Source organism: Mercenaria mercenaria, chromosome 4 (assembly GCF_021730395.1).
Source record: "Mercenaria mercenaria strain notata chromosome 4, MADL_Memer_1, whole genome shotgun sequence".
NCBI lineage: Eukaryota > Metazoa > Mollusca > Bivalvia > Venerida > Veneridae > Mercenaria > Mercenaria mercenaria.
Window position 1 is genome coordinate 41,569,202 of NC_069364.1, and position 11,806 is coordinate 41,581,007.

Below are 11,806 nucleotides of genomic sequence, written 5' to 3' on the forward strand. Positions count from 1 at the left end.
GAATATGGATCATCTGAGGTCAAAACTAGGTCACTTGGTCAAATCAAAGAAAAAACTTCTGTATGTGATAGAGGCTGTATTTTTCATTGATCTTCATGAATTTTGGTCAGAATGATTGCCTTGATAAAATCTAGGTCGAGTTTGAACATGGGTCATCTAGGGTCAAAAACTAGGTCATATCTAAGAAAATGCTTGTTTTATCGCAAGAGACCAATTTTTTTGGTCCAATCTTAATGAAAATTGGTCAGAATATTTGTTTCCATGAAATCACTAGGTCAAACATGTTTTACACTGTTATGGAGTGTTTCTTAGGTGAGCGACCTAGGGCCATCTTGGCCCTCTTGTTTAATTTTTCAAAAACTTTCATGAATATTTATCAACCCCCGTAACCACCCAGGTTCCAGATATCTTACGTGATTGTGCTGTCTTAAGGACTTCTGTTCTTTTAAGTTCAAATGTAATAAAATTATTTGCTTCTTAGCAACATCCTTAACTTTTTGCTGGATAAATTTCTTTGCCATTCCCCAACACAAAGCCATTCAGCGGGGAATACCAGTTCATCGTATTTGCTTGTGATATATTGTTGTGTTGGTTTAGACTTAGCTACTTCTTGTTTATTACCACATGGTTGTGCTGATTTTTAGCTCACCTGTCACATAGTGACAAGGTGAGCTTTTCTGATCACGCAGCGTCCGTCGTCCGTGCGTGCGTGCGTCCGTGCGTCCGTAAACTTTGCTTGTGACCACTCTAGAGGTCACAGTTTTCGTGGGATCTTTATGAAAGTTGGTAAGAATGTTCATCTGGATGATATCTAGGTCAAGATCGAAATTGAGTCACGTGCCCTCAAAAACTAGGTCAGTAGGTCTAAAAATAGAAAAACCTTGTGACCTCTCTAGAGGCCATATATTTCATGAGATCTTCATGAAAATTGGTCAGAATGTTCACCTTGATGATATCTAGGTCAAGTTTGAAACTGGATTACGTACCTTCAAAAACTAGGTCAGTAGGTTTAAAAATAGAAAAACCTTTTGACCTCTCTAGAGGCCATATATTTCAGAAGATCTTCATGAAAATTGGTCAGAACGTTCTCCTTGATGATATCTAGGTCAAGTTTGAAACTGGGTCACGTGCCATTAAAAACTAGGTCAGTAGGTCAAATAATAGAAAAACCTTGTGACCTCTCTAAAGAACATATTTTTAATGGGATCTGTATGAAAGTTGGTGTGAATGTTTACCTTGATGATATCTACGTCAAATTCGAAACTGGGTCACATGCGGTCAAAAACTAGGTCAGTAGGTCTAAAAATAGAAAAACCTTGTGACCTCTCTAGAGGCCTTATATTTCATCAGATCTTCATGAAAATTGGTCAGAATGTTCATCTTGATGATATCTAGGTCAAGTTCGAAAGTGGGTCACGTGCCATCAAAAACTAGGTCAGTAGGTCAAATAATAGAAAAACCTTGTGACCTCTCTAGAGGCCATATTTTTCATGGGATCTGTATGAAAGTTGGTCTGAATGTTCATCTTGATGATATCTAGGTCAAGTTTGAAAGTGGGTCACGTGCCTCAAAATCTAGGTCAGTAGGTCAAATAATAGAAAAACCTTGTGGCCTCTCTAAAGGCCATATTTTTCATGGGATCTGTATGAAAGTTGGTCTGAATGTTCATCTTGATAATATCTAGGTCAAGTTCGAAACAGGGTCATGTGCGGTCAAAAACTAGGTCAGTAGATCTAAAAATAGAAAAACCTTGTGACCTCTCTAGAGGCAATACTGTTCAATGGATCTCCATAAATATTGGTTAGAATGTTCAACTTGATGATATCTAGGTCAAGTTCGAAAGTGGGTCACGTGCCATCAAAAAGTAGGTCAGTAGGTCAAATAATGTAAAAACGTTGTGACCTCTCTAGAGGCCATATTTTTCATGGGATCTGTATGAAAGTTGGTCTGAATGTTTATCTTGATGATATATAGGTCAAGTTTGAAACTGGGTTAACTGCGATCAAAAACTAGGTCAGTAGGTCTTGAAATAGAAAAACCTTGTGACCTCTCTAGAGGCCATATCCTTGAATGGATCTTCATGAAAATTGGTCAGAATGTTCATCTTAATGATATCTAGATCAAAATTGAAAATGGGTCACGTGCCTTAAAAAACTAGGTCAGTAGGTCAAATAATAAAAAAACCTTGTGACCTCTCTAGAGGCCATACTTTTCACGGGATCTGTATGAAAGTTGGTCTGAATGTTCATTTTGATGATATCTAGGTCAAGTTTGAAACTGGATCAACTGCGGTCTAAAACTAGGTCAGTAGGTCTAAAATTAGAAAAATCTTTTGACCTCTCTAGAGGCCATATTTTTCCATGGATCTTCATGAAAATTGATCTGAATGTTCATCTTGATGATATCTAGGTCAGTTTCGAAACTGGGTCACGTGCGGTCAAAAACTAGGCCAGTAGGTATAAAAATAGAAAAACCTTGTGACCTCTCTAGAGGCCATATTTTTCATGAGATCTTCATGAAAATTAGTGAGAATGTTCATCTTGATGATATCTAGGTAAAGTTCAAAACAGGGTCACGTATCTTCGAAATCTAGGTCAATAGGTCAAATAATAGAAAAACCTTGTGACCTCTCTAGAGACCATATTTTTCAATGGATCTTCATGAAAATTGGTCAGAATTTTTATCTTGATAATATCTAGGCCAAGTTCAAAACTGGGTCACATGAGCTCAAAAACTAGGTCACTATGTCAAATAATAGAAAAAACGATGTCATACTCAAAACTGGGTCATGTGGGAAGAGGTGAGCGATTCAGGACCATTATGGTCCTCTTGTTTGTTTATATATTTGTAGCAATATTCATTGACAATATATGATATTTGCAGTTTGTAACCTTTCTTGTAGCTATTTTGTATTATTCCATATTGGTTGGTCATTGATTGCAACATATAACGTTGTAACGGTATGATGTTATGAAATGTTTTTTGTCATATTTTGTATTTTTCATCAACAAGTAAGATAAAATAGTGCTTCCGTACTTGTACAGTACGACGAATATCGTTAGCGTTTATGGCACAGATATGATGAAGTCATCTCTTAAGGTACTTCCCCCATCTTGAATTTAGAGTGACCTTCATTTGAGGTGTGAAAATATACTGAACAAAAGCTTTCAAATTCAGCTGTTCCAGAGTACAAAAACAGCTCAGTTTGCAAGACCTGAACTAAAAGTAGCTGTATAAAAAATAAAAACTAAAATTTGGAAATAAACAAAGAAGATATTTTACCTGTACTTTTCCAAATTTTTGGTTAGATTTATAAATCCTTTCAAAATACTTTATTAAAAATTCATGAATGGCAAAAGTTAGTTCAAAGTTTCAATTAGTGCATAGGAGAATTGTCTTACTGAATAGAACTAAACTTAGTACAAAATCTGTTTTCAAATCTGACCACCTCATGTATTAAAACGAAAATAAATCTGTACATATTGCTATTTTCAGCATACATAAAAGTAGTGCAATGTGCGGACAATGGTTTTTTTACGTATGGTGTACTAAACTGCCTAAAATTGTAAGACAAGTCTCAGACTTAATGTAAACAAGATTTGGCAACGAACCAAAATTTTTTTCAAGGATTGTGCAAGTATAAGAAAGGTTTAATTTATTATAGTGGAATTTATGTACTTACGCGCTGCTTATCTCACGGAAAATTTGGTTGAAATGGAATTTTCGGCACTTCCTGCGGTAACTACCGAAATTACTTAACGTAACTTTCTCACACATACGTGTTTGTATATCTATAAATTATGAAAATAATCGAAATATTTGCTTTATCACGATAAATCGACTAGACAATCTTGAAACATTTGGCCACAGTATTTCCGCATACTGGTAAGTTCGATGCGTATAGTGATTCCTTATTAGATGTTTCATGCGTCGTAAACTAACCAATTTTGATCGATCGACTTTTTATACAATATGAGAATTTATGCAGCATGTTTTTAAAAAACACAGTAAGAATAAATCGCAGAAAAAATGTACAGCCAAATATGTTAGGAGGTAATACAATTTGTATACAATTGTAATAACTACGAAACATTTTACAAAATGCAATCAGTTGAACTTCTCACGCGAAAACCTGATGATTAAACTCAGCAATATCTCAAAAAATAACTTTTCTGTATCTTGGTTCTTCGTTAAACAATGATATTTTTCACACTTTCACAGATTTAAACTGATATTAAATGTGTATTGAAATTCCGGCATAGAATTGGACACTGACTTTACATTAGTGATTACTGCGGTGTTGACAGCGGAAGCAGGGATCCAGTACTAAGACTGTCTACGAAACCAAGGATAACGAGACGGAGTTCTTTATCTGAAAATTACGAACATTGGGATCAGTGTTCAGTATACACCTGAAAATAATAGACTTGCTATTTGCCGATTGCACACTTGTTTTCTATCGTCGTTAATATAAAGTAGACTAGTAAATATTCGTACATATGCATAATCTCTTAAATACATTTTTTAATGTATGTTCTCTGAAATTAACAAATAACTGGCTCAACTGAGACACCATACTTTAAAGTAAATTCAGTTAATTCACCACGAGGTGCAAAATGCACGGGAGTCTCGTGATAGTGCATGCCTTTAATTTCACATGGTTGAAGTGTAAACAAATAGTTAAATTTGCTTCGTTTTTATTTCTCAGAGAAAAGATCGGACGGTTTTTTATATTGGAATAATTATAGAACATATATGCATTTAAAGTTGAAAGTTGATTGTTTCCTACAGGACGTAAAACAGAAACAAGTAAGCACTTTTACTTTTCAGCAATGTTCATCAGGTGAACTTTGACATTGTTTACGAAGAGAAATCAGTTTTGTGTCATCTTGAAATGCGTTGTTCGGCTGAAACGTATAGTTCCCGGAAAAGTTCTAAAATAGTTTATTTTGGGGATTTTTGTTTTATTTATAAATTCAACACAATGTGCAATATTTCCAGTTTTTGAAAATGATTGAAATTCAACTTTATTTTAGAAAAAGTTCCGATCTTTCATTAATTGTTTGCCAGCGGATGCTTACAAATTTTAAGTGAAACGGCTTTCTTGTCCATGAGAGGTGTGTAAAGCGAAAAACTATCATTACACATTGCGTTTATTCTTTAAATGTGAAGGATCGGTAACAGATTAAGGAGATCGGACAGTGAAAAACTATACTAAATGGATATCTCTAACCATGAATAAGGAGACATACATATTTCAGAAAGGAAATATGAGGTAAAAGAACAATCATATGTTTTATTCCTTGAAATAAACATGGCGGCGAAATATTTTAGAAAAACTGTGCACGTGTTCTGCGCATTAGAATGTTTAACGACATTTTCTTGAAAAAGTAACGCTCGTGTGCACTATTTTGGCATTTCTTTGATTTGAAAATAAATATTTTATAGCAATTTAGGTTGCATACGATACCAAAATTTTGCACCAAAAATATTCACTCATTTTCTTCCAAAGCACTGTGGAGATAGGGTTCAGCGTAGCTTTCATGCTCGCAAGTTTACCTATATATCTTTTCAACTTTTATCATATATATTTTATGTCCTTGCATTTCGAAAGTTGTTTCGATGATTCTGATTTTTCACGTAAAGTTCTAATTTCAATTTGCGGAAGTACCTTAAATATCTAATGCGCTGTTTTATGTATTTCATAAAATGTCATATGCAACTATTTGAAAAAAGTGTACACTGATTGATAACTGGGGTGATAACTGGGTAAAACGGGCCCGGATCGGCATGGCCTCTCCGGAAATGTTAATTTAACATACAAGAATCCAGTTATTCCCTTTGTTCTAGCATAAAACTGTTGTTTTTTGTCGTTTTCAGGGGGTGTTCTAAAAGGACAGGTTTTCGCGCTCACGCGCTGTTAACACACATACATGCGCGTTCCGTAGCTAAGCCTAGAAACGCATAACGGCCAGATAATGGATAATTTAAAATGAAAAAAAAAACATCCACGTGATCAAACAACGCTGACATTCCGTGCATTCCATGAATATATAAAGACATTGATGGACAATATATTCACTTTTTCAGCTATTTACACTTTTTATTCTAGAATAGCATATAACACAAAAAATAGGCGTTATCCTTATAATGGTATTTATTATTCGATGAGATGTCACGTTTGAAAAATATCGAAATACTGGTGACATTTGTAGCAGGTGCTCGTTGGATTTACCGAACGTATGGTCAATATGTTATTACCTTAAACGCTTTGAAAACGCACAGGTTCTGCCAAAATTTATTGGAAATATTTTAAAACAACATTAAAATAGATAATTTATGCTTGTACAAAATTAGATGAATTCTCGATCTGTGATGAATTCTATAAAAATGATGATAACCATTTCTTTTACAACTGCCAGACTTCAATAACACTATGGCAGCATTTTTCAAAATCAAAGCACACGCGAGATCGTTTAAAGCGTCGAAGTACTTCATTTAAAAGGGTTGACTTTGTATACGTTTCCTCATGTAATTTTAGCAACTTTCTCAAAAGTGATAACAAAAAGGATAAAGGAGAGCTCTTTGATTAACAGATGGATTTAAGATTATCAGTAATAAGCACGAATATAGGCTGCATAAAGCCTGAACTAGTTAAGGAGACGTCACGACTGAGATAGTTTAGCATTATTACAATACACAGTCGGTATTGAAATTGTGTTTCCAATACATGTGCTAATTAGATAAATCCTCAATATCTGTGTGAAAATAAGGGATGTGTTTTGTATGATTGCAACACTGTGAGTTGCTCTAATTACTGACAAATGACTGAAACAATAGGAATTCGTACGAGAGATGGATAGACAAAACAACAGTGAGGTAACAATATATTCTTTTATTGTTTAAATGTATGAGTTGTAAGCTACAATAAAGAATACCCATTTTATGAAAATCAAACTGGAAGTTAGAAATAACAGAAAAAAATTAATTAGGTCATGAGTCATCATATACCTGTCAAAATTTGTCATTAGTTTTCGCGAGCTGTCAAACTTATTTTTATCTCTCTATTCTGCAAATGCATTGTTTTTGAAAGTATCTTGGACGGATATTGTAATGTGCAACTTACTTTATATTCCACATTAATATTTGTGCTTGAAATTGCTTTGTTGAGCTCACCGACGTCACATATGAATGTCTATTGTTTTAGTTTATTGTCTGTTATAAAGGTATCAAATCTCAATATTAAGATATAAGAATTGTTCCTTTCTGGTAGACAAAGGAAACTATTTGGTTGAATCATGATATAACGGTTTTTGGAAAGAACTGAATATTCTTTGGTTTTTTGTTATTCACCGGAAATTCAAAAAGTGACATCACCTTAATAAGCATTAGAACTAAAAAGAAAAGCTATTCTGAACATTGCATTCTACTGACATACTTCGCGTATCAGGTGAAAACCAGTATTTTGTCGTCCTGTGATTTCATTTTCGCCCAGGGACTGTCTCCCGACGAGTACGTTTCTTCTTTATGAAATTTTATACAAGTTAGCGTGACTTATTCTGCTAGGTACTCGGATGATTTTTTTTATTAAAGCCTGTGCTTCTATCTCTGATTGATCCGAGTTAAGTTAGGTATGCGTTCTAGAGATGGATCTGACCAACATATACAACTATTGTAGAATCATCTAATAATTTTTCTTGTGTTTTATATATATACTGAGTGTATATTTTCTGTTGCAAGCTTCGCATTGTTTTGCATTGATGCTGCGCATTTGACTTTTTTATTCTAAGTGTTGAATGAGCCATGGTATTATATTCTATTTAGACACTAGGGCGTGTTTAAAACATTTGGGACTGGCGGCCTCGGCGTGAAGTTTAAACACAACCAGTGTATATCATTCCCAAATGATAAATTTGTACTCAATATTTTATGGAATCTTATAGCCTTTTGCTTTCTCTTTTTAGCTCACCTGAGCAATGTTCAGGTGAGTTTTTCTGAACGGTCGATGTCCGGCGTCTGTCGTCTGTCTGTCTGTCAACATTTAGATTGTGTATGTGATAGAGGCTGTATTTTTCAACTGATCTTCGTGAAATTTGGTCAGGATGATAGCCTTGATGAAATCTAGGTCGAGTTCGAAAATGGGTCATCTTGGATTAAAAACTGGGTCACTAGGTCAAATGAAAGAAAAACCTTTTGTATGCGATAGAGGTTGTATTTTTCAACTAATCTTCATGAATTTTGGTCAGAATGATTACCTTGATAAAATCTAGGTCGTATTTGAAAATGGATCATCTGGGGTTAAAAACTAGGTCACTAGGTCAAATCAAAGAAAAACATTGTGTATGCGATAGAGGCTTATTTTTCAACTGATCTTCATGAAATTTTGTCAGAATGATTACCTTGACAAAATCTAGGCTGATTTCGAAAATGGGTCATCTTGGGTCAAAAACTAGGTCACTATGTCAAATCAAAGAAAAACATTGTGTATGCGATAGAGGTTGTATTTTTCAATTAATCTTCATGAAATTTTGTCAGAATGATTACCTTGATGGAATCTAGGTTGAGTTCGAAAATGGATCATCTGGATTCAAAAACTAGGTCACTAGATCAAATCAAAGAAAAACCTTGTGTATGCGATAGAGGCTGTATTTTTCAATTGATCTTCATGAATTTTGGTCAGAGTGATTACCTTGATGAAATCTAGACCGAGTTCAAAAATGGGTCATCTGGGGTCAAAAACTAGGTCACTAGGTCAAATCAAAGAAAAACCTTGTTTATGCGATAGAGGCTTTATTTTTCAATTAATCTTCATGAATTTTGTTCAGAATTATTGCCTTGATAAAATCTAGGTCAACTTCGAATATGGGTTATCTTGGGTCAAAAAGTAGGTCACTAGGTCAAATCAAAGAAAAACATTGTGTATGCGATGGAGGCTACATTTTTCAATTGATCTTCCTGAAATTAAGTCAGAACGATTGCATTGATGAAATCTACGTTGAGTTTGATTATGTGTGTGTGATTCCGTTTATTTATCCTCGCCTCCGGGTATTCCCATATGGGCGAGCATTCGTCTAATATCATTATGTTCATCTAAAGTTATTTTCTTCTAAGGTTGTTATCGTCTAAGGTTGTTATCGTCTAATGTTGTTGTCGTCTAAGGTTGTTAACTTCTAAAGTTGTTATCGTCTAAAGTTGTAATCATCTAATGTTGTTAAATTCTCAAGTCATCTCACGGTAGCCTTGAAGGTCCGACTTTTGATGACGTCATTATGCTGACTTCAGTTCGGTCTTCTAACTTATGATGGTGTACTACGCCTTCTGGTGCTAAATTTCGTCTCGCCGCCGCCCTCATGATGTTAAAACGTAATGGCCGATGAAATGCCATCTCGTTGAAGCTATCTCCGTTGTCCCTGCAGCCTGCTCACCGTCGTTACAACCGGAACGCCAGTCTTCTGCTCTCCCGTAGGTCAATCCGAGCATAATCGAACCAGCCGATGATGCTATTCTGAATACTGTTGGTTCTTCCACATCCATCGGTAGTTGATAAAAACGTCGGATGAAAAGTCGCACACCCCGTACGACTCATCCTGCCAGATGAACACGCCCGTGTACCATATATAGTCATGGACATCCAGCTCGGGTAAAAACAAAGGTAAAAGCCGGTAGACGTCGAAGGCGGAGAACGATGGTAACGAATCCAAGTGCCCCGGCAACAGGATGTGTAGTCGACAGTGGTAGCTCAACGAGATGATCTAACTTCGGTTGCTGTACTCTTTTTAGGGCCACTACCGCCGATGTCAGTCATGTGTCGCTAACTAGGCCGTATGACAAATATACGTGACAATATACATGTTGACCTAGTTAGCGACATATGTTCCCTCTCCACGACGTGAACGTCTCGGCGGTCCAGGAGAAGTAAATGTCATTTGGGATTTAAAAGTAGGTCACTAGGTCAAATCAAAGAAAAACCTTGTGTATGCAATAGAGGCTTTTTATGCCCCCACTTTGGGTGGGGGCATATAGATTTGCTCTTGTCCTTCCGTCCGTCCGTCCTTCCGAAAATGTTGTGTCGCGCGTAGCTCTGAAAGTATTTGACGTAGAGTCACAAAACTTTACAGGAATGTTGGTCAGCATGTGTAGTTGTGCACCTGGGATTTTGCGTCCGGATTCATTCAGTCATGTAGAAGTTATGGCCCCTGACTTTGTAAAAATTGGTCATTTTAATGTTGTGTCGTGCCTAGCTCCAAAAATATATGACCTAGAGTCACAAAACTTTACAGGCATGTTGGTCAGCATGTGTAGTTGTGCGCCTGGGGTTTCGCGTCCGGATTAATCCAGACATGTAGGAGTTATGGCCCCTGACTTAGTAAAAAATTGGTCATTTTAATGTTGTGTCGCGCATAGCTCCAAAAGTATTTCACCTAGAATCACCAAAGTTTACAGGAATGTTGGTCAGCATGTGTAGTTGTGCACCTGGGGTTTCGCGTCCGGATTCATTCAGTCATGTAGCAGTTATGGCCCCTGACTTTGTAAAAATTGGTCATTTTAATGTTGTGTCGTGCCTAGCTCCAAAAGTATATGACCTAGAGTCACAAAACTTTACAGGCATGTTGGTCAGCATGTGTAGTTGTGCACCTGGGGTTTCGCGTCCAGATTCATCCAGTCATGTAGGAGTTATGGCCCCCGACTTAGTAAAAAATTGGTCATTTTAATATTGTGTCGCGCATAGCCCCAAAAGTATTTGACCTAGAATCACCAAAGTTTACAGGAATGTTGGTCAGCATGTGTAGTTGTGCACCTGGGGTTTCGCATCCGGATTCATTCAGTATTGTAGGAGTTCTGGCCCCTGACTAATGTCATGTAGTGGGGGCATCTGTGTCCCATGGACACATTTCTAGTTTTCAATTAATCTTCATGAAATTTGGTCAGAATTATTGCCTTGATAAAATCTAGGTCAAGGTCGAATATGGGTCATCTGGGTTCAAAAACTAGGTCACTAGGTCGAATCAAGGAAAAACCTTGTATATGCAATAGGGGCTGCATTTTACACTGGATTTTCATAAAATTTGGTCAGAATGGTTTTCTTGATAAAATCTACGTCAAGTTTGAACATGGGTAGTCTTGGGTTAAAAATTAGGTCACTACGTCAAATCAAAGAAAAACCTTGTTTATGCAATAGAGGCTGTATTTTTCCATTGATCTTCATGAAATTTGGTCAGAATGATAACCTTGATGAAATCTAGATAAAGTTCGAATATGGGTCATCTGGGGTCAAAAACTAGATCACTAGGTCAAATCAAAGAAAATACTTGTTTATACTCCAGATTTTTGCTCCAGTTTTAATGATAATTGGTCAGACTATTTTTTCCTTGAAATCACTAGGTCAAACATGTCTACACTGTTATGGTGTGTTTCTCAGGTGAGCGACCTAGGGCCATCTTGGCCCTCTTGTTGTATTATTAGTTTATAGTTTCCTTATTCTGTTTTATTATTTTGATTTGTCAGTTGTGGCATATTATTAAAGATTTTAAAGGGAGTTTTTCACATGCGACAGTTATGTTTAAAACAATGTATTAAGTACATCGCATTTACGTGTTCAAAGGACAAACAATCGTACCCTGTAAAGTCTCACAGTTGAGATCTTCGTAATTCACAAGAACTGAAATGCGATCGATCTATAGATTTCATTTACAGGTACTCGTTTTAGTTTAGTACATAAACGCTTTTGAAAATACTGATCTTACGCTCCACCCCATACACCCTCCATCCTTCAGAGAAGAAGTGGTGTGTTTTTGCTCATTTTCGG

General features: G+C 36.1%; 1 protein-coding gene across 1 annotated transcript in view; it reads left to right on the plus strand.

Moving 5' to 3' along the window:
- LOC123551526 (uncharacterized) overlaps positions 1–11,534 on the plus strand; it is a 50,460-nt gene extending 38,926 nt beyond the window's left edge. The window contains exon 7 of the transcript XR_008370573.1: positions 30–11,534. The gene's annotated coding sequence lies outside the window, so the exon portion shown is untranslated. The remainder of the gene's footprint in view (positions 1–29) is intronic.
- Positions 11,535–11,806: the final 272 nt, after the last annotated feature.